Genomic DNA, 21,186 nt, shown 5'->3' with positions numbered 1-21,186 from the left:
TCTTGCGTGCTGCATGTTTGGTTCTTCTCACAGCGAATCCTGCTATACATTCCTGAGGCTGGCGCACCTCAAGCGAGCAATCGGCGCGGCAGCACTATAGCGAGAACAGCAAAACGATGCATCGGCCGGGAATCGAAGCCGGGCCGCCCGCGTGGTAGTCGAACAACCTACCACTTTTTTAGTTGTTGTTCTCATTTTGTTAGTTGCATTTGTTGGGGGCGGACGTCCGATGACGTCCGTGCTTCCCGAGCATATTCCCGAGCAGCTGTCTGCAGGGAAAGTGGGATTGCCACCCAGCGACGTCGGATACAACCGAAAAAAGTGCTACACACGCGGAGTCCCCCACTACACTGCCTCAAAGCGACCGCTCGTCACTATTGCGTGAGTAACGTTGCGGCCGCGGCGACGAGCCTTGCCCAAAGACGCAGCGTGCGTGGAGGCGCTGCCCGAATGCACCCTCCTACCTCGTAAAGCGCCTACAGCTACTATCACCGTGGGCCACTGCCGGCGGGCGGGAAGCCGACACAGCGCGGCGTTGCGAGCAGCGGCTGTGCGGTGGTAGTGTAATGGTGAGCATAGTTGCCTTCCGAGCAGTTGAGCCGCGTTCGATTCCCGGCCACCGCAACGGGCGCAAATCTATGCGTATGAGTATGTGAGCCACGTGCTGTTGAATTAACGTTTTCTTTCCGTCGTCGCTCCACGCAGGCCATCCTGTAGTATGTCCCGACTTGTCCCGACTTTGCTCGGCTGACGCGAAAGCTGACGCTTGGAATTCGCCCTTATCAAAAGGACAGGCGCTATAAACGACTGTGAGAGGTGAGGTGTAGCGAGGTACCAAAACGACAGGCAAACTGCGAAATTTTCTGCTCTCTCTTCTGAAACAAAAAATAAAAAAAACCGACGCAGTCGGTAGGACTCGAACCTACGCTCCCAGAGGGAATCTGATTTCTAGTCAGACGCCTTAACCACTCGGCCACGACTGCTCGTAGCTAAAGCTTCCCTCGAATCGTGAAAAATGCAACCGGTCTGCGCAGAATGTTGACAGGAAACGAACTCGGTGCACTGATTACGGCAGGGCTACCAGCGCTACGAGACGAGCCATTACGGAAGCGTTAAAATCTTCGCCCGAACAGGGATTCGAACCCTGGACCCTTAGGTTAAAAGCCTAATGCTCTACCGACTGAGCTATCCGGGCTCACGCTTGTTGTGCATGGAGCGACTGCAAGCAAAGTGAATAACTGGAACGCGTGTGTAGGCGTACTACGGTAATTGCTGGCTTCTGGCGCAACTGGCGACTTCACCGACTTCCCACTGACGCTGGTAGCACCCCAACAGCGGACCAGTGCCTCTTCTCCCTTTATCCCGGTGCTGACAGTAATTGCATCCTGTGCCTGCTTCCCCCGATTACGTTCGGTTGAAGCTCCGGAAGGTGGGCGACAAACGAAGGTTGGAAGGCCAAACGATGGAGGGTCGTGTGCGCAAAAACTTCCCTTCCGGTACCGGGAATCGAACCCGGGCCTCCTGGGTGAAAGCCAGGTATCCTAGCCACTAGACCACACCGGATTTGCTCGAGAAACGTGAGATTTACTCCCTCTCTTCTCGTATTTCGTGCTCAATCCGGACTCAGTGTTGTTATCTGTTTGCGAGCATTTTTGCGCGTGCAGACTGGCATGGCGCACAGCTCGAAACTGTCTATTCATTGCTGTTTGCATCATATTTCACTCATAACAGGGGAGGAGAATGATCAAAGTTGTACCTTGCCATAATTGGAAGTAAACATTGTGACGCTGAGGCGTGGACTCCTTGTGGATAACAAACGACAATTAAGTTCGTTCGCTAGCAATAGCAACGCCGTTAATTCAGCCGTGATGTACAGCAAATTAAATGCCCCGGGTGAGGATCGAACTCACGACCTTAAGATTATGAGACTTACGCGCTACCTACTGCGCTACCGAGGCTCGTTGCAACCATCATCCCAGGAATCTTGGTAAGTCTCACATATTAGAGATAGACAGTTTGCGCTTTCTCAGGAATCTGTTGTGTCGCTACGCGTGCTTTCCCGACTTGCTAGAGTAAACTGCTGCCGCAGCTTTTTTAACGACGGAAAGCAGCACTGCCTGAGGTTACAGTACATCGCCCTTGCGGCACCTGAACACAGCGGCCTGTAGGGCCAGGCCGACGCTGGAGTTCAGTAACAGCACGCGGCCGTCCAAGTAGGGTCTCTTGCGTGCTGCATGTTTGGTTCTTCTCACAGCGAATCCTGCTATACATTCCTGAGGCTGGCGCACCTCAAGCGAGCAATCGGCGCGGCAGCACTATAGCGAGAACAGCAAAACGATGCATCGGCCGGGAATCGAAGCCGGGCCGCCCGCGTGGTAGTCGAACAACCTACCACTTTTTTAGTTGTTGTTCTCATTTTGTTAGTTGCATTTGTTGGGGGCGGACGTCCGATGACGTCCGTGCTTCCCGAGCATATTCCCGAGCATCTGTCTGCAGGGAAAGTGGGATTGCCACCCAGCGACGTCGGATACAACCGAAAAAAGTGCTACACACGCGGAGTCCCCCACTACACTGCCTCAAAGCGACCGCTCGTCACTATTGCGTGAGTAACGTTGCGGCCGCGGCGACGAGCCTTGCCCAAAGACGCAGCGTGCGTGGAGGCGCTGCCCGAATGCACCCTCCTACCTCGTAAAGCGCCTACAGCTACTATCACCGTGGGCCACTGCCGGCGGGCGGGAAGCCGACACAGCGCGGCGTTGCGAGCAGCGGCTGTGCGGTGGTAGTGTAATGGTGAGCATAGTTGCCTTCCGAGCAGTTGAGCCGCGTTCGATTCCCGGCCAACGCAACGGGCGCAAATCTATGCGTATGAGTATGTGAGCCACGTGCTGTTGAATTAACGTTTTCTTTCCGTCGTCGCTCCACGCAGGCCATGCTGTAGTATGTCCCGACTTGTCCCGACTTTGCTCGGCTGACGCGAAAGCTGACGCTTGGAATTCGCCCTTATCAAAAGGACAGGCGCTATAAACGACTGTGAGAGGTGAGGTGTAGCGAGGTACCAAAACGACAGGCAAACTGCGAAATTTTCTGCTCTCTCTTCTGAAACAAAAAATAAAAAAAACCGACGCAGTCGGTAGGACTCGAACCTACGCTCCCAGAGGGAATCTGATTTCTAGTCAGACGCCTTAACCACTCGGCCACGACTGCTCGTAGCTAAAGCTTCCCTCGAATCGTGAAAAATGCAACCGGTCTGCGCAGAATGTTGACAGGAAACGAACTCGGTGCACTGATTACGGCAGGGCTACCAGCGCTACGAGACGAGCCATTACGGAAGCGTTAAAATCTTCGCCCGAACAGGGATTCGAACCCTGGACCCTTAGGTTAAAAGCCTAATGCTCTACCGACTGAGCTATCCGGGCTCACGCTTGTTGTGCATGGAGCGACTGCAAGCAAAGTGAATAACTGGAACGCGTGTGTAGGCGTACTACGGTAATTGCTGGCTTCTGGCGCAACTGGCGACTTCACCGACTTCCCACTGACGCTGGTAGCACCCCAACAGCGGACCAGTGCCTCTTCTCCCTTTATCCCGGTGCTGACAGTAATTGCATCCTGTGCCTGCTTCCCCCGATTACGTTCGGTTGAAGCTCCGGAAGGTGGGCGACAAACGAAGGTTGGAAGGCCAAACGATGGAGGGTCGTGTGCGCAAAAACTTCCCTTCCGGTACCGGGAATCGAACCCGGGCCTCCTGGGTGAAAGCCAGGTATCCTAGCCACTAGACCACACCGGATTTGCTCGAGAAACGTGAGATTTACTCCCTCTCTTCTCGTATTTCGTGCTCAATCCGGACTCAGTGTTGTTATCTGTTTGCGAGCATTTTTGCGCGTGCAGACTGGCATGGCGCACAGCTCGAAACTGTCTATTCATTGCTGTTTGCATCATATTTCACTCATAACAGGGGAGGAGAATGATCAAAGTTGTACCTTGCCATAATTGGAAGTAAACATTGTGACGCTGAGGCGTGGACTCCTTGTGGATAACAAACGACAATTAAGTTCGTTCGCTAGCAATAGCAACGCCGTTAATTCAGCCGTGATGTACAGCAAATTAAATGCCCCGGGTGAGGATCGAACTCACGACCTTAAGATTATGAGACTTACGCGCTACCTACTGCGCTACCGAGGCTCGTTGCAACCATCATCCCAGGAATCTTGGTAAGTCTCACATATTAGAGATAGACAGTTTGCGCTTTCTCAGGAATCTGTTGTGTCGCTACGCGTGCTTTCCCGACTTGCTAGAGTAAACTGCTGCCGCAGCTTTTTTAACGACGGAAAGCAGCACTGCCTGAGGTTACAGTACATCGCCCTTGCGGCACCTGAACACAGCGGCCTGTAGGGCCAGGCCGACGCTGGAGTTCAGTAACAGCACGCGGCCGTCCAAGTAGGGTCTCTTGCGTGCTGCATGTTTGGTTCTTCTCACAGCGAATCCTGCTATACATTCCTGAGGCTGGCGCACCTCAAGCGAGCAATCGGCGCGGCAGCACTATAGCGAGAACAGCAAAACGATGCATCGGCCGGGAATCGAAGCCGGGCCGCCCGCGTGGTAGTCGAACAACCTACCACTTTTTTAGTTGTTGTTCTCATTTTGTTAGTTGCATTTGTTGGGGGCGGACGTCCGATGACGTCCGTGCTTCCCGAGCATATTCCCGAGCAGCTGTCTGCAGGGAAAGTGGGATTGCCACCCAGCGACGTCGGATACAACCGAAAAAAGTGCTACACACGCGGAGTCCCCCACTACACTGCCTCAAAGCGACCGCTCGTCACTATTGCGTGAGTAACGTTGCAGCCGCGGCGACGAGCCTTGCCCAAAGACGCAGCGTGCGTGGAGGCGCTGCCCGAATGCACCCTCCTACCTCGTAAAGCGCCTACAGCTACTATCACCGTGGGCCACTGCCGGCGGGCGGGAAGCCGACACAGCGCGGCGTTGCGAGCAGCGGCTGTGCGGTGGTAGTGTAATGGTGAGCATAGTTGCCTTCCGAGCAGTTGAGCCGCGTTCGATTCCCGGCCACCGCAACGGGCGCAAATCTATGCGTATGAGTATGTGAGCCACGTGCTGTTGAATTAACGTTTTCTTTCCGTCGTCGCTCCACGCAGGCCATGCTGTAGTATGTCCCGACTTGTCCCGACTTTGCTCGGCTGACGCGAAAGCTGACGCTTGGAATTCGCCCTTATCAAAAGGACAGGCGCTATAAACGACTGTGAGAGGTGAGGTGTAGCGAGGTACCAAAACGACAGGCAAACTGCGAAATTTTCTGCTCTCTCTTCTGAAACAAAAAATAAAAAAAACCGACACAGTCGGTAGGACTCGAACCTACGCTCCCAGAGGGAATCTGATTTCTAGTCAGACGCCTTAACCACTCGGCCACGACTGCTCGTAGCTAAAGCTTCCCTCGAATCGTGAAAAATGCAACCGGTCTGCGCAGAATGTTGACAGGAAACGAACTCGGTGCACTGATTACGGCAGGGCTACCAGCGCTACGAGACGAGCCATTACGGAAGCGTTAAAATCTTCGCCCGAACAGGGATTCGAACCCTGGACCCTTAGGTTAAAAGCCTAATGCTCTACCGACTGAGCTATCCGGGCTCACGCTTGTTGTGCATGGAGCGACTGCAAGCAATGTGAATAACTGGAACGCGTGTGTAGGCGTACTACGGTAATTGCTGGCTTCTGGCGCAACTGGCGACTTCACCGACTTCCCACTGACGCTGGTAGCACCCCAACAGCGGACCAGTGCCTCTTCTCCCTTTATCCCGGTGCTGACAGTAATTGCATCCTGTGCCTGCTTCCCCCGATTACGTTCGGTTGAAGCTCCGGAAGGTGGGCGACAAACGAAGGTTGGAAGGCCAAACGATGGAGGGTCGTGTGCGCAAAAACTTCCCTTCCGGTACCGGGAATCGAACCCGGGCCTCCTGGGTGAAAGCCAGGTATCCTAGCCACTAGACCACACCGGATTTGCTCGAGAAACGTGAGATTTACTCCCTCTCTTCTCGTATTTCGTGCTCAATCCGGACTCAGTGTTGTTATCTGTTTGCGAGCATTTTTGCGCGTGCAGACTGGCATGGCGCACAGCTCGAAACTGTCTATTCATTGCTGTTTGCATCATATTTCACTCATAACAGGGGAGGAGAATGATCAAAGTTGTACCTTGCCATAATTGGAAGTAAACATTGTGACGCTGAGGCGTGGACTCCTTGTGGATAACAAACGACAATTAAGTTCGTTCGCTAGCAATAGCAACGCCGTTAATTCAGCCGTGATGTACAGCAAATTAAATGCCCCGGGTGAGGATCGAACTCACGACCTTAAGATTATGAGACTTACGCGCTACCTACTGCGCTACCGAGGCTCGTTGCAACCATCATCCCAGGAATCTTGGTAAGTCTCACATATTAGAGATAGACAGTTTGCGCTTTCTCAGGAATCTGTTGTGTCGCTACGCGTGCTTTCCCGACTTGCTAGAGTAAACTGCTGCCGCAGCTTTTTTAACGACGGAAAGCAGCACTGCCTGAGGTTACAGTACATCGCCCTTGCGGCACCTGAACACAGCGGCCTGTAGGGCCAGGCCGACGCTGGAGTTCAGTAACAGCACGCGGCCGTCCAAGTAGGGTCTCTTGCGTGCTGCATGTTTGGTTCTTCTCACAGCGAATCCTGCTATACATTCCTGAGGCTGGCGCACCTCAAGCGAGCAATCGGCGCGGCAGCACTATAGCGAGAACAGCAAAACGATGCATCGGCCGGGAATCGAAGCCGGGCCGCCCGCGTGGTAGTCGAACAACCTACCACTTTTTTAGTTGTTGTTCTCATTTTGTTAGTTGCATTTGTTGGGGGCGGACGTCCGATGACGTCCGTGCTTCCCGAGCATATTCCCGAGCAGCTGTCTGCAGGGAAAGTGGGATTGCCACCCAGCGACGTCGGATACAACCGAAAAAAGTGCTACACACGCGGAGTCCCCCACTACACTGCCTCAAAGCGACCGCTCGTCACTATTGCGTGAGTAACGTTGCGGCCGCGGCGACGAGCCTTGCCCAAAGACGCAGCGTGCGTGGAGGCGCTGCCCGAATGCACCCTCCTACCTCGTAAAGCGCCTACAGCTACTATCACCGTGGGCCACTGCCGGCGGGCGGGAAGCCGACACAGCGCGGCGTTGCGAGCAGCGGCTGTGCGGTGGTAGTGTAATGGTGAGCATAGTTGCCTTCCGAGCAGTTGAGCCGCGTTCGATTCCCGGCCACCGCAACGGGCGCAAATCTATGCGTATGAGTATGTGAGCCACGTGCTGTTGAATTAACGTTTTCTTTCCGTCGTCGCTCCACGCAGGCCATGCTGTAGTATGTCCCGACTTGTCCCGACTTTGCTCGGCTGACGCGAAAGCTGACGCTTGGAATTCGCCCTTATCAAAAGGACAGGCGCTATAAACGACTGTGAGAGGTGAGGTGTAGCGAGGTACCAAAACGACAGGCAAACTGCGAAATTTTCTGCTCTCTCTTCTGAAACAAAAAATAAAAAACACCGACGCAGTCGGTAGGACTCGAACCTACGCTCCCAGAGGGAATCTGATTTCTAGTCAGACGCCTTAACCACTCGGCCACGACTGCTCGTAGCTAAAGCTTCCCTCGAATCGTGAAAAATGCAACCGGTCTGCGCAGAATGTTGACAGGAAACGAACTCGGTGCACTGATTACGGCAGGGCTACCAGCGCTACGAGACGAGCCATTACGGAAGCGTTAAAATCTTCGCCCGAACAGGGATTCGAACCCTGGACCCTTAGGTTAAAAGCCTAATGCTCTACCGACTGAGCTATCCGGGCTCACGCTTGTTGTGCATGGAGCGACTGCAAGCAATGTGAATAACTGGAACGCGTGTGTAGGCGTACTACGGTAATTGCTGGCTTCTGGCGCAACTGGCGACTTCACCGACTTCCCACTGACGCTGGTAGCACCCCAACAGCGGACCAGTGCCTCTTCTCCCTTTATCCCGGTGCTGACAGTAATTGCATCCTGTGCCTGCTTCCCCCGATTACGTTCGGTTGAAGCTCCGGAAGGTGGGCGACAAACGAAGGTTGGAAGGCCAAACGATGGAGGGTCGTGTGCGCAAAAACTTCCCTTCCGGTACCGGGAATCGAACCCGGGCCTCCTGGGTGAAAGCCAGGTATCCTAGCCACTAGACCACACCGGATTTGCTCGAGAAACGTGAGATTTACTCCCTCTCTTCTCGTATTTCGTGCTCAATCCGGACTCAGTGTTGTTATCTGTTTGCGAGCATTTTTGCGCGTGCAGACTGGCATGGCGCACAGCTCGAAACTGTCTATTCATTGCTGTTTGCATCATATTTCACTCATAACAGGGGAGGAGAATGATCAAAGTTGTACCTTGCCATAATTGGAAGTAAACATTGTGACGCTGAGGCGTGGACTCCTTGTGGATAACAAACGACAATTAAGTTCGTTCGCTAGCAATAGCAACGCCGTTAATTCAGCCGTGATGTACAGCAAATTAAATGCCCCGGGTGAGGATCGAACTCACGACCTTAAGATTATGAGACTTACGCGCTACCTACTGCGCTACCGAGGCTCGTTGCAACCATCATCCCAGGAATCTTGGTAAGTCTCACATATTAGAGATAGACAGTTTGCGCTTTCTCAGGAATCTGTTGTGTCGCTACGCGTGCTTTCCCGACTTGCTAGAGTAAACTGCTGCCGCAGCTTTTTTAACGACGGAAAGCAGCACTGCCTGAGGTTACAGTACATCGCCCTTGCGGCACCTGAACACAGCGGCCTGTAGGGCCAGGCCGACGCTGGAGTTCAGTAACAGCACGCGGCCGTCCAAGTAGGGTCTCTTGCGTGCTGCATGTTTGGTTCTTCTCACAGCGAATCCTGCTATACATTCCTGAGGCTGGCGCACCTCAAGCGAGCAATCGGCGCGGCAGCACTATAGCGAGAACAGCAAAACGATGCATCGGCCGGGAATCGAAGCCGGGCCGCCCGCGTGGTAGTCGAACAACCTACCACTTTTTTAGTTGTTGTTCTCATTTTGTTAGTTGCATTTGTTGGGGGCGGACGTCCGATGACGTCCGTGCTTCCCGAGCATATTCCCGAGCAGCTGTCTGCAGGGAAAGTGGGATTGCCACCCAGCGACGTCGGATACAACCGAAAAAAGTGCTACACACGCGGAGTCCCCCACTACACTGCCTCAAAGCGACCGCTCGTCACTATTGCGTGAGTAACGTTGCGGCCGCGGCGACGAGCCTTGCCCAAAGACGCAGCGTGCGTGGAGGCGCTGCCCGAATGCACCCTCCTACCTCGTAAAGCGCCTACAGCTACTATCACCGTGGGCCACTGCCGGCGGGCGGGAAGCCGACACAGCGCGGCGTTGCGAGCAGCGGCTGTGCGGTGGTAGTGTAATGGTGAGCATAGTTGCCTTCCGAGCAGTTGAGCCGCGTTCGATTCCCGGCCACCGCAACGGGCGCAAATCTATGCGTATGAGTATGTGAGCCACGTGCTGTTGAATTAACGTTTTCTTTCCGTCGTCGCTCCACGCAGGCCATCCTGTAGTATGTCCCGACTTGTCCCGACTTTGCTCGGCTGACGCGAAAGCTGACGCTTGGAATTCGCCCTTATCAAAAGGACAGGCGCTATAAACGACTGTGAGAGGTGAGGTGTAGCGAGGTACCAAAACGACAGGCAAACTGCGAAATTTTCTGCTCTCTCTTCTGAAACAAAAAATAAAAAAAACCGACGCAGTCGGTAGGACTCGAACCTACGCTCCCAGAGGGAATCTGATTTCTAGTCAGACGCCTTAACCACTCGGCCACGACTGCTCGTAGCTAAAGCTTCCCTCGAATCGTGAAAAATGCAACCGGTCTGCGCAGAATGTTGACAGGAAACGAACTCGGTGCACTGATTACGGCAGGGCTACCAGCGCTACGAGACGAGCCATTACGGAAGCGTTAAAATCTTCGCCCGAACAGGGATTCGAACCCTGGACCCTTAGGTTAAAAGCCTAATGCTCTACCGACTGAGCTATCCGGGCTCACGCTTGTTGTGCATGGAGCGACTGCAAGCAATGTGAATAACTGGAACGCGTGTGTAGGCGTACTACGGTAATTGCTGGCTTCTGGCGCAACTGGCGACTTCACCGACTTCCCACTGACGCTGGTAGCACCCCAACAGCGGACCAGTGCCTCTTCTCCCTTTATCCCGGTGCTGACAGTAATTGCATCCTGTGCCTGCTTCCCCCGATTACGTTCGGTTGAAGCTCCGGAAGGTGGGCGACAAACGAAGGTTGGAAGGCCAAACGATGGAGGGTCGTGTGCGCAAAAACTTCCCTTCCGGTACCGGGAATCGAACCCGGGCCTCCTGGGTGAAAGCCAGGTATCCTAGCCACTAGACCACACCGGATTTGCTCGAGAAACGTGAGATTTACTCCCTCTCTTCTCGTATTTCGTGCTCAATCCGGACTCAGTGTTGTTATCTGTTTGCGAGCATTTTTGCGCGTGCAGACTGGCATGGCGCACAGCTCGAAACTGTCTATTCATTGCTGTTTGCATCATATTTCACTCATAACAGGGGAGGAGAATGATCAAAGTTGTACCTTGCCATAATTGGAAGTAAACATTGTGACGCTGAGGCGTGGACTCCTTGTGGATAACAAACGACAATTAAGTTCGTTCGCTAGCAATAGCAACGCCGTTAATTCAGCCGTGATGTACAGCAAATTAAATGCCCCGGGTGAGGATCGAACTCACGACCTTAAGATTATGAGACTTACGCGCTACCTACTGCGCTACCGAGGCTCGTTGCAACCATCATCCCAGGAATCTTGGTAAGTCTCACATATTAGAGATAGACAGTTTGCGCTTTCTCAGGAATCTGTTGTGTCGCTACGCGTGCTTTCCCGACTTGCTAGAGTAAACTGCTGCCGCAGCTTTTTTAACGACGGAAAGCAGCACTGCCTGAGGTTACAGTACATCGCCCTTGCGGCACCTGAACACAGCGGCCTGTAGGGCCAGGCCGACGCTGGAGTTCAGTAACAGCACGCGGCCGTCCAAGTAGGGTCTCTTGCGTGCTGCATGTTTGGTTCTTCTCACAGCGAATCCTGCTATACATTCCTGAGGCTGGCGCACCTCAAGCGAGCAATCGGCGCGGCAGCACTATAGCGAGAACAGCAAAACGATGCATCGGCCGGGAATCGAAGCCGGGCCGCCCGCGTGGTAGTCGAACAACCTACCACTTTTTTAGTTGTTGTTCTCATTTTGTTAGTTGCATTTGTTGGGGGCGGACGTCCGATGACGTCCGTGCTTCCCGAGCATATTCCCGAGCAGCTGTCTGCAGGGAAAGTGGGATTGCCACCCAGCGACGTCGGATACAACCGAAAAAAGTGCTACACACGCGGAGTCCCCCACTACACTGCCTCAAAGCGACCGCTCGTCACTATTGCGTGAGTAACGTTGCGGCCGCGGCGACGAGCCTTGCCCAAAGACGCAGCGTGCGTGGAGGCGCTGCCCGAATGCACCCTCCTACCTCGTAAAGCGCCTACAGCTACTATCACCGTGGGCCACTGCCGGCGGGCGGGAAGCCGACACAGCGCGGCGTTGCGAGCAGCGGCTGTGCGGTGGTAGTGTAATGGTGAGCATAGTTGCCTTCCGAGCAGTTGAGCCGCGTTCGATTCCCGGCCACCGCAACGGGCGCAAATCTATGCGTATGAGTATGTGAGCCACGTGCTGTTGAATTAACGTTTTCTTTCCGTCGTCGCTCCACGCAGGCCATCCTGTAGTATGTCCCGACTTGTCCCGACTTTGCTCGGCTGACGCGAAAGCTGACGCTTGGAATTCGCCCTTATCAAAAGGACAGGCGCTATAAACGACTGTGAGAGGTGAGGTGTAGCGAGGTACCAAAACGACAGGCAAACTGCGAAATTTTCTGCTCTCTCTTCTGAAACAAAAAATAAAAAAAACCGACGCAGTCGGTAGGACTCGAACCTACGCTCCCAGAGGGAATCTGATTTCTAGTCAGACGCCTTAACCACTCGGCCACGACTGCTCGTAGCTAAAGCTTCCCTCGAATCGTGAAAAATGCAACCGGTCTGCGCAGAATGTTGACAGGAAACGAACTCGGTGCACTGATTACGGCAGGGCTACCAGCGCTACGAGACGAGCCATTACGGAAGCGTTAAAATCTTCGCCCGAACAGGGATTCGAACCCTGGACCCTTAGGTTAAAAGCCTAATGCTCTACCGACTGAGCTATCCGGGCTCACGCTTGTTGTGCATGGAGCGACTGCAAGCAAAGTGAATAACTGGAACGCGTGTGTAGGCGTACTACGGTAATTGCTGGCTTCTGGCGCAACTGGCGACTTCACCGACTTCCCACTGACGCTGGTAGCACCCCAACAGCGGACCAGTGCCTCTTCTCCCTTTATCCCGGTGCTGACAGTAATTGCATCCTGTGCCTGCTTCCCCCGATTACGTTCGGTTGAAGCTCCGGAAGGTGGGCGACAAACGAAGGTTGGAAGGCCAAACGATGGAGGGTCGTGTGCGCAAAAACTTCCCTTACGGTACCGGGAATCGAACCCGGGCCTCCTGGGTGAAAGCCAGGTATCCTAGCCACTAGACCACACCGGATTTGCTCGAGAAACGTGAGATTTACTCCCTCTCTTCTCGTATTTCGTGCTCAATCCGGACTCAGTGTTGTTATCTGTTTGCGAGCATTTTTGCGCGTGCAGACTGGCATGGCGCACAGCTCGAAACTGTCTATTCATTGCTGTTTGCATCATATTTCACTCATAACAGGGGAGGAGAATGATCAAAGTTGTACCTTGCCATAATTGGAAGTAAACATTGTGACGCTGAGGCGTGGACTCCTTGTGGATAACAAACGACAATTAAGTTCGTTCGCTAGCAATAGCAACGCCGTTAATTCAGCCGTGATGTACAGCAAATTAAATGCCCCGGGTGAGGATCGAACTCACGACCTTAAGATTATGAGACTTACGCGCTACCTACTGCGCTACCGAGGCTCGTTGCAACCATCATCCCAGGAATCTTGGTAAGTCTCACATATTAGAGATAGACAGTTTGCGCTTTCTCAGGAATCTGTTGTGTCGCTACGCGTGCTTTCCCGACTTGCTAGAGTAAACTGCTGCCGCAGCTTTTTTAACGACGGAAAGCAGCACTGCCTGAGGTTACAGTACATCGCCCTTGCGGCACCTGAACACAGCGGCCTGTAGGGCCAGGCCGACGCTGGAGTTCAGTAACAGCACGCGGCCGTCCAAGTAGGGTCTCTTGCGTGCTGCATGTTTGGTTCTTCTCACAGCGAATCCTGCTATACATTCCTGAGGCTGGCGCACCTCAAGCGAGCAATCGGCGCGGCAGCACTATAGCGAGAACAGCAAAACGATGCATCGGCCGGGAATCGAAGCCGGGCCGCCCGCGTGGTAGTCGAACAACCTACCACTTTTTTAGTTGTTGTTCTCATTTTGTTAGTTGCATTTGTTGGGGGCGGACGTCCGATGACGTCCGTGCTTCCCGAGCATATTCCCGAGCAGCTGTCTGCAGGGAAAGTGGGATTGCCACCCAGCGACGTCGGATACAACCGAAAAAAGTGCTACACACGCGGAGTCCCCCACTACACTGCCTCAAAGCGACCGCTCGTCACTATTGCGTGAGTAACGTTGCGGCCGCGGCGACGAGCCTTGCCCAAAGACGCAGCGTGCGTGGAGGCGCTGCCCGAATGCACCCTCCTACCTCGTAAAGCGCCTACAGCTACTATCACCGTGGGCCACTGCCGGCGGGCGGGAAGCCGACACAGCGCGGCGTTGCGAGCAGCGGCTGTGCGGTGGTAGTGTAATGGTGAGCATAGTTGCCTTCCGAGCAGTTGAGCCGCGTTCGATTCCCGGCCACCGCAACGGGCGCAAATCTATGCGTATGAGTATGTGAGCCACGTGCTGTTGAATTAACGTTTTCTTTCCGTCGTCGCTCCACGCAGGCCATGCTGTAGTATGTCCCGACTTGTCCCGACTTTGCTCGGCTGACGCGAAAGCTGACGCTTGGAATTCGCCCTTATCAAAAGGACAGGCGCTATAAACGACTGTGAGAGGTGAGGTGTAGCGAGGTACCAAAACGACAGGCAAACTGCGAAATTTTCTGCTCTCTCTTCTGAAACAAAAAATAAAAAAAACCGACACAGTCGGTAGGACTCGAACCTACGCTCCCAGAGGGAATCTGATTTCTAGTCAGACGCCTTAACCACTCGGCCACGACTGCTCGTAGCTAAAGCTTCCCTCGAATCGTGAAAAATGCAACCGGTCTGCGCAGAATGTTGACAGGAAACGAACTCGGTGCACTGATTACGGCAGGGCTACCAGCGCTACGAGACGAGCCATTACGGAAGCGTTAAAATCTTCGCCCGAACAGGGATTCGAACCCTGGACCCTTAGGTTAAAAGCCTAATGCTCTACCGACTGAGCTATCCGGGCTCACGCTTGTTGTGCATGGAGCGACTGCAAGCAAAGTGAATAACTGGAACGCGTGTGTAGGCGTACTACGGTAATTGCTGGCTTCTGGCGCAACTGGCGACTTCACCGACTTCCCACTGACGCTGGTAGCACCCCAACAGCGGACCAGTGCCTCTTCTCCCTTTATCCCGGTGCTGACAGTAATTGCATCCTGTGCCTGCTTCCCCCGATTACGTTCGGTTGAAGCTCCGGAAGGTGGGCGACAAACGAAGGTTGGAAGGCCAAACGATGGAGGGTCGTGTGCGCAAAAACTTCCCTTCCGGTACCGGGAATCGAACCCGGGCCTCCTGGGTGAAAGCCAGGTATCCTAGCCACTAGACCACACCGGATTTGCTCGAGAAACGTGAGATTTACTCCCTCTCTTCTCGTATTTCGTGCTCAATCCGGACTCAGTGTTGTTATCTGTTTGCGAGCATTTTTGCGCGTGCAGACTGGCATGGCGCACAGCTCGAAACTGTCTATTCATTGCTGTTTGCATCATATTTCACTCATAACAGGGGAGGAGAATGATCAAAGTTGTACCTTGCCATAATTGGAAGTAAACATTGTGACGCTGAGGCGTGGACTCCTTGTGGATAACAAACGACAATTAAGTTCGTTCGCTAGCAATAGCAACGCCGTTAATTCAGCCGTGATGTACAGCAAATTAAATGCCCCGGGTGAGGATCGAACTCACGACCTTAGGATTATGAGACTTACGCGCTACCTACTGCGCTACCGAGGCTCGTTGCAACCATCATCCCAGGAATCTTGGTAAGTCTCACATATTAGAGATAGACAGTTTGCGCTTTCTCAGGAATCTGTTGTGTCGCTACGCGTGCTTTCCCGACTTGCTAGAGTAAACTGCTGCCGCAGCTTTTTTAACGACGGAAAGCAGCACTGCCTGAGGTTACAGTACATCGCCCTTGCGGCACCTGAACACAGCGGCCTGTAGGGCCAGGCCGACGCTGGAGTTCAGTAACAGCACGCGGCCGTCCAAGTAGGGTCTCTTGCGTGCTGCATGTTTGGTTCTTCTCACAGCGAATCCTGCTATACATTCCTGAGGCTGGCGCACCTCAAGCGAGCAATCGGCGCGGCAGCACTATAGCGAGAACAGCAAAACGATGCATCGGCCGGGAATCGAAGCCGGGCCGCCCGCGTGGTAGTCGAACAACCTACCACTTTTTTAGTTGTTGTTCTCATTTTGTTAGTTGCATTTGTTGGGGGCGGACGTCCGATGACGTCCGTGCTTCCCGAGCATATTCCCGAGCAGCTGTCTGCAGGGAAAGTGGGATTGCCACCCAGCGACGTCGGATACAACCGAAAAAAGTGCTACACACGCGGAGTCCCCCACTACACTGCCTCAAAGCGACCGCTCGTCACTATTGCGTGAGTAACGTTGCGGCCGCGGCGACGAGCCTTGCCCAAAGACGCAGCGTGCGTGGAGGCGCTGCCCGAATGCACCCTCCTACCTCGTAAAGCGCCTACAGCTACTATCACCGTGGGCCACTGCCGGCGGGCGGGAAGCCGACACAGCGCGGCGTTGCGAGCAGCGGCTGTGCGGTGGTAGTGTAATGGTGAGCATAGTTGCCTTCCGAGCAGTTGAGCCGCGTTCGATTCCCGGCCACCGCAACGGGCGCAAATCTATGCGTATGAGTATGTGAGCCACGTGCTGTTGAATTAACGTTTTCTTTCCGTCGTCGCTCCACGCAGGCCATGCTGTAGTATGTCCCGACTTGTCCCGACTTTGCTCGGCTGACGCGAAAGCTGACGCTTGGAATTCGCCCTTATCAAAAGGACAGGCGCTATAAACGACTGTGAGAGGTGAGGTGTAGCGAGGTACCAAAACGACAGGCAAACTGCGAAATTTTCTGCTCTCTCTTCTGAAACAAAAAATAAAAAAAACCGACACAGTCGGTAGGACTCGAACCTACGCTCCCAGAGGGAATCTGATTTCTAGTCAGACGCCTTAACCACTCGGCCACGACTGCTCGTAGCTAAAGCTTCCCTCGAATCGTGAAAAATGCAACCGGTCTGCGCAGAATGTTGACAGGAAACGAACTCGGTGCACTGATTACGGCAGGGCTACCAGCGCTACGAGACGAGCCATTACGGAAGCGTTAAAATCTTCGCCCGAACAGGGATATTAACCCTGGACCCTTAGGTTAAAAGCCTAATGCTCTACCGACTGAGCTATCCGGGCTCACGCTTGTTGTGCATGGAGCGACTGCAAGCAAAGTGAATAACTGGAACGCGTGTGTAGGCGTACTACGGTAATTGCTGGCTTCTGGCGCAACTGGCGACTTCACCGACTTCCCACTGACGCTGGTAGCACCCCAACAGCGGACCAGTGCCTCTTCTCCCTTTATCCCGGTGCTGACAGTAATTGCATCCTGTGCCTGCTTCCCCCGATTACGTTCGGTTGAAGCTCCGGAAGGTGGGCGACAAACGAAGGTTGGAAGGCCAAACGATGGAGGGTCGTGTGCGCAAAAACTTCCCTTCCGGTACCGGGAATCGAACCCGGGCCTCCTGGGTGAAAGCCAGGTATCCTAGCCACTAGACCACACCGGATTTGCTCGAGAAACGTGAGATTTACTCCCTCTCTTCTCGTATTTCGTGCTCAATCCGGACTCAGTGTTGTTATCTGTTTGCGAGCATTTTTGCGCGTGCAGACTGGCATGGCGCACAGCTCGAAACTGTCTATTCATTGCTGTTTGCATCATATTTCACTCATAACAGGGGAGGAGAATGATCAAAGTTGTACCTTGCCATAATTGGAAGTAAACATTGTGACGCTGAGGCGTGGACTCCTTGTGGATAACAAACGACAATTAAGTTCGTTCGCTAGCAATAGCAACGCCGTTAATTCAGCCGTGATGTACAGCAAATTAAATGCCCCGGGTGAGGATCGAACTCACGACCTTAGGATTATGAGACTTACGCGCTACCTACTGCGCTACCGAGGCTCGTTGCAACCATCATCCCAGGAATCTTGGTAAGTCTCACATATTAGAGATAGACAGTTTGCGCTTTCTCAGGAATCTGTTGTGTCGCTACGCGTGCTTTCCCGACTTGCTAGAGTAAACTGCTGCCGCAGCTTTTTTAACGACGGAAAGCAGCACTGCCTGAGGTTACAGTACATCGCCCTTGCGGCACCTGAACACAGCGGCCTGTAGGGCCAGGCCGACGCTGGAGTTCAGTAACAGCACGCGGCCGTCCAAGTAGGGTCTCTTGCGTGCTGCATGTTTGGTTCTTCTCACAGCGAATCCTGCTATACATTCCTGAGGCTGGCGCACCTCAAGCGAGCAATCGGCGCGGCAGCACTATAGCGAGAACAGCAAAACGATGCATCGGCCGGGAATCGAAGCCGGGCCGCCCGCGTGGTAGTCGAACAACCTACCACTTTTTTAGTTGTTGTTCTCATTTTGTTAGTTGCATTTGTTGGGGGCGGACGTCCGATGACGTCCGTGCTTCCCGAGCATATTCCCGAGCAGCTGTCTGCAGGGAAAGTGGGATTGCCACCCAGCGACGTCGGATACAACCGAAAAAAGTGCTACACACGCGGAGTCCCCCACTACACTGCCTCAAAGCGACCGCTCGTCACTATTGCGTGAGTAACGTTGCGGCCGCGGCGACGAGCCTTGCCCAAAGACGCAGCGTGCGTGGAGGCGCTGCCCGAATGCACCCTCCTACCTCGTAAAGCGCCTACAGCTACTATCACCGTGGGCCACTGCCGGCGGGCGGGAAGCCGACACAGCGCGGCGTTGCGAGCAGCGGCTGTGCGGTGGTAGTGTAATGGTGAGCATAGTTGCCTTCCGAGCAGTTGAGCCGCGTTCGATTCCCGGCCACCGCAACGGGCGCAAATCTATGCGTATGAGTATGTGAGCCACGTGCTGTTGAATTAACGTTTTCTTTCCGTCGTCGCTCCACGCAGGCCATGCTGTAGTATGTCCCGACTTGTCCCGACTTTGCTCGGCTGACGCGAAAGCTGACGCTTGGAATTCGCCCTTATCAAAAGGACAGGCGCTATAAACGACTGTGAGAGGTGAGGTGTAGCGAGGTACCAAAACGACAGGCAAACTGCGAAATTTTCTGCTCTCTCTTCTGAAACAAAAAATAAAAAAAACCGACACAGTCGGTAGGACTCGAACCTACGCTCCCAGAGGGAATCTGATTTCTAGTCAGACGCCTTAACCACTCGGCCACGACTGCTCGTAGCTAAAGCTTCCCTCGAATCGTGAAAAATGCAACCGGTCTGCGCAGAATGTTGACAGGAAACGAACTCGGTGCACTGATTACGGCAGGGCTACCAGCGCTACGAGACGAGCCATTACGGAAGCGTTAAAATCTTCGCCCGAACAGGGATTCGAACCCTGGACCCTTAGGTTAAAAGCCTAATGCTCTACCGACTGAGCTATCCGGGCTCACGCTTGTTGTGCATGGAGCGACTGCAAGCAAAGTGAATAACTGGAACGCGTGTGTAGGCGTACTACGGTAATTGCTGGCTTCTGGCGCAACTGGCGACTTCACCGACTTCCCACTGACGCTGGTAGCACCCCAACAGCGGACCAGTGCCTCTTCTCCCTTTATCCCGGTGCTGACAGTAATTGCATCCTGTGCCTGCTTCCCCCGATCACGTTCGGTTGAAGCTCCGGAAGGTGGGCGACAAACGAAGGTTGGAAGGCCAAACGATGGAGGGTCGTGTGCGCAAAAACTTCCCTTCCGGTACCGGGAATCGAACCCGGGCCTCCTGGGTGAAAGCCAGGTATCCTAGCCACTAGACCACACCGGATTTGCTCGAGAAACGTGAGATTTACTCCCTCTCTTCTCGTATTTCGTGCTCAATCCGGACTCAGTGTTGTTATCTGTTTGCGAGCATTTTTGCGCGTGCAGACTGGCATGGCGCACAGCTCGAAACTGTCTATTCATTGCTGTTTGCATCATATTTCACTCATAACAGGGGAGGAGAATGATCAAAGTTGTACCTTGCCATAATTGGAAGTAAACATTGTGACGCTGAGGCGTGGACTCCTTGTGGATAACAAACGACAATTAAGTTCGTTCGCTAGCAATAGCAACGCCGTTAATTCAGCCGTGATGTACAGCAAATTAAATGCCCCGGGTGAGGATCGAACTCACGACCTTAGGATTATGAGACTTACGCGCTACCTACTGCGCTACCGAGGCTCGTTGCAACCATCATCCCAGGAATCTTGGTAAGTCTCACATATTAGAGATAGACAGTTTGCGCTTTCTCAGGAATCTGTTGTGTCGCTACGCGTGCTTTCCCGACTTGCTAGAGTAAACTGCTGCCGCAGCTTTTTTAACGACGGAAAGCAGCACTGCCTGAGGTTACAGTACATCGCCCTTGCGGCACCTGAACACAGCGGCCTGTAGGGCCAGGCCGACGCTGGAGTTCAGTAACAGCACGCGGCCGTCCAAGTAGGGTCTCTTGCGTGCTGCATGTTTGGTTCTTCTCACAGCGAATCCTGCTATACATTCCTGAGGCTGGCGCACCTCAAGCGAGCAATCGGCGCGGCAGCACTATAGCGAGAACAGCAAAACGATGCATCGGCCGGGAATCGAAGCCGGGCCGCCCGCGTGGTAGTCGAACAACCTACCACTTTTTTAGTTGTTGTTCTCATTTTGTTAGTTGCATTTGTTGGGGGCGGACGTCCGATGACGTCCGTGCTTCCCGAGCATATTCCCGAGCAGCTGTCTGCAGGGAAAGTGGGATTGCCACCCAGCGACGTCGGATACAACCGAAAAAAGTGCTACACACGCGGAGTCCCCCACTACACTGCCTCAAAGCGACCGCTCGTCACTATTGCGTGAGTAACGTTGCGGCCGCGGCGACGAGCCTTGCCCAAAGACGCAGCGTGCGTGGAGGCGCTGCCCGAATGCACCCTCCTACCTCGTAAAGCGCCTACAGCTACTATCACCGTGGGCCACTGCCGGCGGGCGGGAAGCCGACACAGCGCGGCGTTGCGAGCAGCGGCTGTGCGGTGGTAGTGTAATGGTGAGCATAGTTGCCTTCCGAGCAGTTGAGCCGCGTTCGATTCCCGGCCACCGCAACGGGCGCAAATCTATGCGTATGAGTATGTGAGCCACGTGCTGTTGAATTAACGTTTTCTTTCCGTCGTCGCTCCACGCAGGCCATGCTGTAGTATGTCCCGACTTGTCCCGACTTTGCTCGGCTGACGCGAAAGCTGACGCTTGGAATTCGCCCTTATCAAAAGGACAGGCGCTATAAACGACTGTGAGAGGTGAGGTGTAGCGAGGTACCAAAACGACAGGCAAACTGCGAAATTTTCTGCTCTCTCTTCTGAAACAAAAAATAAAAAAAACCGACACAGTCGGTAGGACTCGAACCTACGCTCCCAGAGGGAATCTGATTTCTAGTCAGACGCCTTAACCACTCGGCCACGACTGCTCGTAGCTAAAGCTTCCCTCGAATCGTGAAAAATGCAACCGGTCTGCGCAGAATGTTGACAGGAAACGAACTCGGTGCACTGATTACGGCAGGGCTACCAGCGCTACGAGACGAGCCATTACGGAAGCGTTAAAATCTTCGCCCGAACAGGGATATTAACCCTGGACCCTTAGGTTAAAAGCCTAATGCTCTACCGACTGAGCTATCCGGGCTC

The 21,186-nt window shown here is 53.9% G+C and overlaps 47 non-coding genes across 47 annotated transcripts; 9 read left to right on the top strand and 38 right to left on the bottom strand.

Moving 5' to 3' along the window:
- The first annotated feature begins 552 nt into the window (after nucleotides 1-552).
- On the top strand, nucleotides 553-624 carry Trnag-ucc (transfer RNA glycine (anticodon UCC)). The gene has a single exon. It is a non-coding gene; the product is annotated as a tRNA-Gly (tRNA).
- Nucleotides 625-901: 277 nt separating this feature from the next.
- On the bottom strand, nucleotides 902-983 carry Trnas-aga (transfer RNA serine (anticodon AGA)). The gene has a single exon. It is a non-coding gene; the product is annotated as a tRNA-Ser (tRNA).
- A 139-nt stretch (nucleotides 984-1,122) lies between these two features.
- On the bottom strand, nucleotides 1,123-1,195 carry Trnak-uuu (transfer RNA lysine (anticodon UUU)). Its single transcript has one exon. It is a non-coding gene; the product is annotated as a tRNA-Lys (tRNA).
- A 296-nt stretch (nucleotides 1,196-1,491) lies between these two features.
- On the bottom strand, nucleotides 1,492-1,563 carry Trnae-uuc (transfer RNA glutamic acid (anticodon UUC)). Its single transcript has one exon. It is a non-coding gene; the product is annotated as a tRNA-Glu (tRNA).
- A 322-nt stretch (nucleotides 1,564-1,885) lies between these two features.
- On the bottom strand, nucleotides 1,886-1,958 carry Trnam-cau (transfer RNA methionine (anticodon CAU)). Its single transcript has one exon. It is a non-coding gene; the product is annotated as a tRNA-Met (tRNA).
- Nucleotides 1,959-3,122: 1,164 nt separating this feature from the next.
- On the bottom strand, nucleotides 3,123-3,204 carry Trnas-aga (transfer RNA serine (anticodon AGA)). Its single transcript has one exon. It is a non-coding gene; the product is annotated as a tRNA-Ser (tRNA).
- A 139-nt stretch (nucleotides 3,205-3,343) lies between these two features.
- Nucleotides 3,344-3,416, bottom strand: Trnak-uuu (transfer RNA lysine (anticodon UUU)). The gene has a single exon. It is a non-coding gene; the product is annotated as a tRNA-Lys (tRNA).
- Nucleotides 3,417-3,712: 296 nt separating this feature from the next.
- Nucleotides 3,713-3,784, bottom strand: Trnae-uuc (transfer RNA glutamic acid (anticodon UUC)). The gene has a single exon. It is a non-coding gene; the product is annotated as a tRNA-Glu (tRNA).
- A 322-nt stretch (nucleotides 3,785-4,106) lies between these two features.
- Nucleotides 4,107-4,179, bottom strand: Trnam-cau (transfer RNA methionine (anticodon CAU)). The gene has a single exon. It is a non-coding gene; the product is annotated as a tRNA-Met (tRNA).
- An 815-nt stretch (nucleotides 4,180-4,994) lies between these two features.
- Trnag-ucc (transfer RNA glycine (anticodon UCC)) lies at nucleotides 4,995-5,066 on the top strand. The gene has a single exon. It is a non-coding gene; the product is annotated as a tRNA-Gly (tRNA).
- A 277-nt stretch (nucleotides 5,067-5,343) lies between these two features.
- Trnas-aga (transfer RNA serine (anticodon AGA)) lies at nucleotides 5,344-5,425 on the bottom strand. Its single transcript has one exon. It is a non-coding gene; the product is annotated as a tRNA-Ser (tRNA).
- A 139-nt stretch (nucleotides 5,426-5,564) lies between these two features.
- Trnak-uuu (transfer RNA lysine (anticodon UUU)) lies at nucleotides 5,565-5,637 on the bottom strand. The gene has a single exon. It is a non-coding gene; the product is annotated as a tRNA-Lys (tRNA).
- Nucleotides 5,638-5,933: 296 nt separating this feature from the next.
- Trnae-uuc (transfer RNA glutamic acid (anticodon UUC)) lies at nucleotides 5,934-6,005 on the bottom strand. Its single transcript has one exon. It is a non-coding gene; the product is annotated as a tRNA-Glu (tRNA).
- A 322-nt stretch (nucleotides 6,006-6,327) lies between these two features.
- Nucleotides 6,328-6,400, bottom strand: Trnam-cau (transfer RNA methionine (anticodon CAU)). The gene has a single exon. It is a non-coding gene; the product is annotated as a tRNA-Met (tRNA).
- Nucleotides 6,401-7,215: 815 nt separating this feature from the next.
- Nucleotides 7,216-7,287, top strand: Trnag-ucc (transfer RNA glycine (anticodon UCC)). The gene has a single exon. It is a non-coding gene; the product is annotated as a tRNA-Gly (tRNA).
- A 277-nt stretch (nucleotides 7,288-7,564) lies between these two features.
- Nucleotides 7,565-7,646, bottom strand: Trnas-aga (transfer RNA serine (anticodon AGA)). Its single transcript has one exon. It is a non-coding gene; the product is annotated as a tRNA-Ser (tRNA).
- Nucleotides 7,647-7,785: 139 nt separating this feature from the next.
- On the bottom strand, nucleotides 7,786-7,858 carry Trnak-uuu (transfer RNA lysine (anticodon UUU)). The gene has a single exon. It is a non-coding gene; the product is annotated as a tRNA-Lys (tRNA).
- Nucleotides 7,859-8,154: 296 nt separating this feature from the next.
- On the bottom strand, nucleotides 8,155-8,226 carry Trnae-uuc (transfer RNA glutamic acid (anticodon UUC)). Its single transcript has one exon. It is a non-coding gene; the product is annotated as a tRNA-Glu (tRNA).
- A 322-nt stretch (nucleotides 8,227-8,548) lies between these two features.
- Nucleotides 8,549-8,621, bottom strand: Trnam-cau (transfer RNA methionine (anticodon CAU)). The gene has a single exon. It is a non-coding gene; the product is annotated as a tRNA-Met (tRNA).
- Nucleotides 8,622-9,436: 815 nt separating this feature from the next.
- On the top strand, nucleotides 9,437-9,508 carry Trnag-ucc (transfer RNA glycine (anticodon UCC)). Its single transcript has one exon. It is a non-coding gene; the product is annotated as a tRNA-Gly (tRNA).
- Nucleotides 9,509-9,785: 277 nt separating this feature from the next.
- Nucleotides 9,786-9,867, bottom strand: Trnas-aga (transfer RNA serine (anticodon AGA)). The gene has a single exon. It is a non-coding gene; the product is annotated as a tRNA-Ser (tRNA).
- A 139-nt stretch (nucleotides 9,868-10,006) lies between these two features.
- On the bottom strand, nucleotides 10,007-10,079 carry Trnak-uuu (transfer RNA lysine (anticodon UUU)). Its single transcript has one exon. It is a non-coding gene; the product is annotated as a tRNA-Lys (tRNA).
- Nucleotides 10,080-10,375: 296 nt separating this feature from the next.
- Trnae-uuc (transfer RNA glutamic acid (anticodon UUC)) lies at nucleotides 10,376-10,447 on the bottom strand. Its single transcript has one exon. It is a non-coding gene; the product is annotated as a tRNA-Glu (tRNA).
- Nucleotides 10,448-10,769: 322 nt separating this feature from the next.
- Nucleotides 10,770-10,842, bottom strand: Trnam-cau (transfer RNA methionine (anticodon CAU)). The gene has a single exon. It is a non-coding gene; the product is annotated as a tRNA-Met (tRNA).
- Nucleotides 10,843-11,657: 815 nt separating this feature from the next.
- On the top strand, nucleotides 11,658-11,729 carry Trnag-ucc (transfer RNA glycine (anticodon UCC)). The gene has a single exon. It is a non-coding gene; the product is annotated as a tRNA-Gly (tRNA).
- Nucleotides 11,730-12,006: 277 nt separating this feature from the next.
- On the bottom strand, nucleotides 12,007-12,088 carry Trnas-aga (transfer RNA serine (anticodon AGA)). Its single transcript has one exon. It is a non-coding gene; the product is annotated as a tRNA-Ser (tRNA).
- A 139-nt stretch (nucleotides 12,089-12,227) lies between these two features.
- On the bottom strand, nucleotides 12,228-12,300 carry Trnak-uuu (transfer RNA lysine (anticodon UUU)). The gene has a single exon. It is a non-coding gene; the product is annotated as a tRNA-Lys (tRNA).
- A 296-nt stretch (nucleotides 12,301-12,596) lies between these two features.
- Trnae-uuc (transfer RNA glutamic acid (anticodon UUC)) lies at nucleotides 12,597-12,668 on the bottom strand. Its single transcript has one exon. It is a non-coding gene; the product is annotated as a tRNA-Glu (tRNA).
- Nucleotides 12,669-12,990: 322 nt separating this feature from the next.
- Trnam-cau (transfer RNA methionine (anticodon CAU)) lies at nucleotides 12,991-13,063 on the bottom strand. The gene has a single exon. It is a non-coding gene; the product is annotated as a tRNA-Met (tRNA).
- An 815-nt stretch (nucleotides 13,064-13,878) lies between these two features.
- On the top strand, nucleotides 13,879-13,950 carry Trnag-ucc (transfer RNA glycine (anticodon UCC)). The gene has a single exon. It is a non-coding gene; the product is annotated as a tRNA-Gly (tRNA).
- A 277-nt stretch (nucleotides 13,951-14,227) lies between these two features.
- Nucleotides 14,228-14,309, bottom strand: Trnas-aga (transfer RNA serine (anticodon AGA)). The gene has a single exon. It is a non-coding gene; the product is annotated as a tRNA-Ser (tRNA).
- Nucleotides 14,310-14,448: 139 nt separating this feature from the next.
- Nucleotides 14,449-14,521, bottom strand: Trnak-uuu (transfer RNA lysine (anticodon UUU)). Its single transcript has one exon. It is a non-coding gene; the product is annotated as a tRNA-Lys (tRNA).
- A 296-nt stretch (nucleotides 14,522-14,817) lies between these two features.
- Trnae-uuc (transfer RNA glutamic acid (anticodon UUC)) lies at nucleotides 14,818-14,889 on the bottom strand. Its single transcript has one exon. It is a non-coding gene; the product is annotated as a tRNA-Glu (tRNA).
- A 322-nt stretch (nucleotides 14,890-15,211) lies between these two features.
- On the bottom strand, nucleotides 15,212-15,284 carry Trnam-cau (transfer RNA methionine (anticodon CAU)). Its single transcript has one exon. It is a non-coding gene; the product is annotated as a tRNA-Met (tRNA).
- Nucleotides 15,285-16,099: 815 nt separating this feature from the next.
- Trnag-ucc (transfer RNA glycine (anticodon UCC)) lies at nucleotides 16,100-16,171 on the top strand. The gene has a single exon. It is a non-coding gene; the product is annotated as a tRNA-Gly (tRNA).
- Nucleotides 16,172-16,448: 277 nt separating this feature from the next.
- Trnas-aga (transfer RNA serine (anticodon AGA)) lies at nucleotides 16,449-16,530 on the bottom strand. The gene has a single exon. It is a non-coding gene; the product is annotated as a tRNA-Ser (tRNA).
- Nucleotides 16,531-16,669: 139 nt separating this feature from the next.
- Nucleotides 16,670-16,742, bottom strand: Trnak-uuu (transfer RNA lysine (anticodon UUU)). Its single transcript has one exon. It is a non-coding gene; the product is annotated as a tRNA-Lys (tRNA).
- Nucleotides 16,743-17,038: 296 nt separating this feature from the next.
- Trnae-uuc (transfer RNA glutamic acid (anticodon UUC)) lies at nucleotides 17,039-17,110 on the bottom strand. The gene has a single exon. It is a non-coding gene; the product is annotated as a tRNA-Glu (tRNA).
- Nucleotides 17,111-17,432: 322 nt separating this feature from the next.
- Trnam-cau (transfer RNA methionine (anticodon CAU)) lies at nucleotides 17,433-17,505 on the bottom strand. The gene has a single exon. It is a non-coding gene; the product is annotated as a tRNA-Met (tRNA).
- Nucleotides 17,506-18,320: 815 nt separating this feature from the next.
- Nucleotides 18,321-18,392, top strand: Trnag-ucc (transfer RNA glycine (anticodon UCC)). The gene has a single exon. It is a non-coding gene; the product is annotated as a tRNA-Gly (tRNA).
- Nucleotides 18,393-18,669: 277 nt separating this feature from the next.
- Nucleotides 18,670-18,751, bottom strand: Trnas-aga (transfer RNA serine (anticodon AGA)). Its single transcript has one exon. It is a non-coding gene; the product is annotated as a tRNA-Ser (tRNA).
- Nucleotides 18,752-18,890: 139 nt separating this feature from the next.
- Trnak-uuu (transfer RNA lysine (anticodon UUU)) lies at nucleotides 18,891-18,963 on the bottom strand. The gene has a single exon. It is a non-coding gene; the product is annotated as a tRNA-Lys (tRNA).
- A 296-nt stretch (nucleotides 18,964-19,259) lies between these two features.
- On the bottom strand, nucleotides 19,260-19,331 carry Trnae-uuc (transfer RNA glutamic acid (anticodon UUC)). Its single transcript has one exon. It is a non-coding gene; the product is annotated as a tRNA-Glu (tRNA).
- A 322-nt stretch (nucleotides 19,332-19,653) lies between these two features.
- On the bottom strand, nucleotides 19,654-19,726 carry Trnam-cau (transfer RNA methionine (anticodon CAU)). Its single transcript has one exon. It is a non-coding gene; the product is annotated as a tRNA-Met (tRNA).
- Nucleotides 19,727-20,541: 815 nt separating this feature from the next.
- Nucleotides 20,542-20,613, top strand: Trnag-ucc (transfer RNA glycine (anticodon UCC)). Its single transcript has one exon. It is a non-coding gene; the product is annotated as a tRNA-Gly (tRNA).
- A 277-nt stretch (nucleotides 20,614-20,890) lies between these two features.
- On the bottom strand, nucleotides 20,891-20,972 carry Trnas-aga (transfer RNA serine (anticodon AGA)). The gene has a single exon. It is a non-coding gene; the product is annotated as a tRNA-Ser (tRNA).
- A 139-nt stretch (nucleotides 20,973-21,111) lies between these two features.
- Nucleotides 21,112-21,184, bottom strand: Trnak-uuu (transfer RNA lysine (anticodon UUU)). The gene has a single exon. It is a non-coding gene; the product is annotated as a tRNA-Lys (tRNA).
- Between the last annotated feature and the right edge of the window lie 2 nt (nucleotides 21,185-21,186).

Source organism: Schistocerca cancellata, unplaced genomic scaffold, assembly GCF_023864275.1.
Source record: "Schistocerca cancellata isolate TAMUIC-IGC-003103 unplaced genomic scaffold, iqSchCanc2.1 HiC_scaffold_596, whole genome shotgun sequence".
Taxonomy (NCBI): Eukaryota; Metazoa; Arthropoda; class Insecta; order Orthoptera; family Acrididae; genus Schistocerca; species Schistocerca cancellata.
Note: the sequence above shows the minus strand (reverse complement) of the source record. Positions and strands in the feature narration are given on the sequence as shown.